Below are 3960 nucleotides of genomic sequence, written 5' to 3' on the forward strand. Positions count from 1 at the left end.
TACTTAACACAGAGAAGTGTGTGTGTGTGTGTGTGTGTGTCTGTGTGTGTTTGTGTGTGTTACTGTCATGTGTCACATTCAGGGGAAACTCGACAATGGCTCAAGTCTCTAGACAGGCAATTGCAGGATAAATTGATTGTGTGCTTCAAAATAGTTGCTACAGTTGGTGAAAAGCACAATAATCAGAATAGTGTGAGGAGTTTGACGATTCAAAACGATAGAGGTGGTTTATTATGACGTTAGAAACAGTTTTACACATATGTAAATACAAATAATAGAACATTGCAATGATTTGCACAACTCTTATATCATGTTTAAAGCATGAGTTCTTTAAGGTTTTTGAATGATATTGCAAAAACAAATTGTGGATTTAAGAGGTTAAAGATGAACAATTATGCACAACAAAACAGTCAGATATTGAAATGCTGTACTACCTTGGAGAGTCAATAAAAGTAACTAGTTGTACAAATTGTGGAAAACCAGCGTGGAAGCCCATACAGTTCCTGAATCAGTCTAAGTGAAAAAGGCATTTCCTTTTTAAGAGATTTCTCTTGAAAGATACCTCTGCGGTATTTGGATAATTTCACTCTTTAGGTGTGTGTTTGTGGTAGGTATCGGACATAATTGGCCACAGTTAGCATAATTGCTTGAGGCACGCGTGCGACTGAGACAGTGTGCCAATTGGCGGATTACTCAGCATGATGCGTACCATGCCTCCATGACCTGCCACACGTTCTCTACAATGGACACACTTGGCACTCGCTTATACACTGGGTGGGCACAAGCAGACACATATACACCCACTTGGCAGACCCGCGGCTGGCACACTTAACACACTGCCACTTGGCATGCTCACATACAGATTAACGCACGTGCTTGGCTGTGGCCCATACGTATGTAATTGAATAGCGCGGTGTCCTGTTTTCATGTATTATGGAAGAGCTCGTTTAATTAGGAAAAAAATGAAAAGACTCATTAGAGATATGTTAATTAGCTTGCCTCTCTGCTCTCTGGAGAGCGCTGGCACCGGCACAGTGGGATGGAGGAAGAGAGGAAGGAGGAAACTGAGTCATGTCAGTCTTAAAGCAGAGAGAGAGTTTATTTCAATGAAAATACTTTTAATCAATATTACAGCCCTTATTCACCACATTTCTATATGTCGCTGAATAGTTTCTTGCCTTCCCCAGCTGCCTTACTTGAACTACTACATATTTATGAAAATCTACTGAACATAAGGATTCTGTGGCAGGGTTCAAAGTCTTTTAACTAATCAACAAAAGTATGTGGAAAGATGAGTGTTTAACCCCCCAGAGTCTGCGGTACTGAAGCGGTTCCTTTTCTTTTATTTCCTTTCAAAGTGTTTTTCCCAAAGCACTCCTTTTGTCCACTCAATGAAAGTGCTTAGTTGGCAGTTTCTCTTATTTGATGTGGAGGGAATTGGGGCTGCGTGTGTAGGTTATTGTGTGTAGGTTAGTGTGTGTGTGTGTGTGTGTGTGTGTGTGTGTGTGTGTGTGTGTGTGTGTGTGTGTGTGTGTGTGTGTGTGTGTGTGTGTGTGTGTGTTGGGGGGTGGTATGGGGTCCTGACAGTTTGTGAAGGGTGTATGGGAGGAGGTTGAGCAGCCCGTGGAATGGGTTTGGCTCTGGGCAGAGGGCTGAACAGACAGAGGGGAAGGATGGAGAGGAGAGGTTTGGGTCTGACCACTGAAGTGTGAAACTCTTATTTTGTGATTTGAAACATGAGTGAAATCAGTAATGAAATATGGTCGATAAAGGCCTCTCACCACTTCCCAATGAAATGCCCCGAGTGTGAGTGTGTGTTTCTAGAAATGTGTTGTCATTTTATTCTGAAGCACTGGGGCGTTAGATGGTGTGAGGCGGCGGACGAGGGGAGAAGAAGGTAGGGGGGAGAGTGGGGGAGGAGGATTTTCCACTTGAACTTACTGGTCTTTTACTGTCTGTATTTTTATTTCTCTGGCCCCTGTCAAGGAGAGCTCAGTTTTATGCGAATCCACATGAAATGTGTGTATGAGTTTGTGTTCATATATGAGCAAATATCTCGACTCCCTGCCTTCCTCTGTGGGCTCAGATGCCGCTACTGTTCTCACACCTTTATCATTTCATCTATTAATCCATCCTTACATGCTAGCATCAACACAACCACTCAGCCATCCTCCAACCTTCCTCTCAACTCCTTTATTCTTACCTTATCCCCCGCTCAGTTTGTTCTCAGAAAGCTGCCAAAACACACACCAGTTCATTTGAAATAAAGCCAAATATATTTGTAAATCCTATGTGATGTAATAAATATTATTGTTAGAGATATGTGAAAACTACCAAATGCTTGCCAACTATGAACAACTTGGCAAAAAGCTGCAGTAGAAGCTCAAAATGAAGAAAGCTTCATGAACTCCATTTTTTGATTAACTAAGAAAAACAACCCTATTTTCAACTTTGTGACATTGTTGTCAGTTTAATAAATTGAGGAACCCAGGGAGAAACAATTGAACATTTCATAATCACCACATTAAGCAATACATTGTTTCAACTAGAAAAAACAATTGTGGCTTCTACAAAAATGCATCAGAGGTAAAAGCAAATAGTTATAGATCGAAATGTACACTCAAAGATAACAAATAAAAGCAAACCTCCTTTGGCACATTAAGATTTTGATTGACACGAGCTAACACACACACATTGCTCACAGACAGAAACATTACTCAGCAGAACGTCTGAGGCGGTAAAATGCCTGTATCATCCCAACCCCACCTGGCTTCGCTCATCAGTTCCCCCCAGAGTAATGTGGCCCCTAGCCCCTCTGCAGATTAGCTGGAGGAGGGGTACTCACCACACACAATGGGGCCCTTTTACTTCCAGTGGAGACCTGGCCCTGAGCTCCAAACAACGCTCTCAGCACAGTGGGCGCTCCTTCTATTTCCCTTTTTCACTCAAATGCTTTTCTCCTCCGCTCCTCTGCTTTTCTCTTTCTAGCCCCTCGCTCTTTACCCCCACCCACACCCCCATGTTCTCTTCTCATTTCTTGGCATGATGAGCACAGACAGGCTGTTTACCTGGAGGGACTGAGAGAGGGTAAGGAGCGATAGTGATGATAGCTGTTGAATAAACAACCAAAAAGAAGGAGGGGAGTTCACCGCACACCATTAAAGCGAGACGCGGCGCGGTGCTGCCTGCATTTTTAACGGCTCTCGTTTACCCCCCAGCCTGCATGCAGCTACAGTGGCAGAAGAGGGTCATGCATTCATGCCATGTGCATGAATAAGCACAGATTTACCCCTTTTTGACCACTGCTGCTAACAAGGATTACAAATCTTGCAAAAGAAAAATCCCAAATCATTAGACAGGGTGTCCGCGGGGTCTTAAAAGTATTAAAGGTTGATAAATCAATTTAGCGAAAATTAAGGCTATCACAGTGATAGCCTTAATTTTCGCTAAATTGATTTATCAACCTTTAATACTTTTAAGACCCCGCGGACACCCTGTCTAATGATTTGGGATTTTTCTTTTGCAANATTGTTTTCCATAACTTTTCCAGGGCCTGGAATTAGAACTTTGAATTTCCATGACTTTTCCAGGTTTTTAATGACCGTAGGAACCCTGTATATACAGTATTGATTGTCCTTCCTCCTTATCTTCCAACCATTTGGACGCAAACTTGCTTTTCCCCATAACGATGTTGTTTAACAACCGGCGTAAACGGAGCTTCGCGCGCTCTCAAGCAGTGAGCGTGCGATGTCCTGTTCAGATGACGTCAAATCCAACGGGAGGCCATAAATAAACTACACAGAATCACACTACACACCTACGCAATGATTACATTCAGGCAGACTGTAGAATACAACCTCTTTGGACAATTTATATACTTATTGAAAACAAGCTACAAAATGTAAAATGCCCTTTAATAGCCTTAATTTTCGCTAAATTGATTCATCAACTTGAAATACT

The sequence above is a fragment of the Notothenia coriiceps genome, unplaced genomic scaffold (genome assembly GCF_000735185.1).
Source record: "Notothenia coriiceps isolate Sejong01 unplaced genomic scaffold, NC01 NC01_scaffold00016183, whole genome shotgun sequence".
Taxonomy (NCBI): domain Eukaryota; kingdom Metazoa; phylum Chordata; class Actinopteri; order Perciformes; family Nototheniidae; genus Notothenia; species Notothenia coriiceps.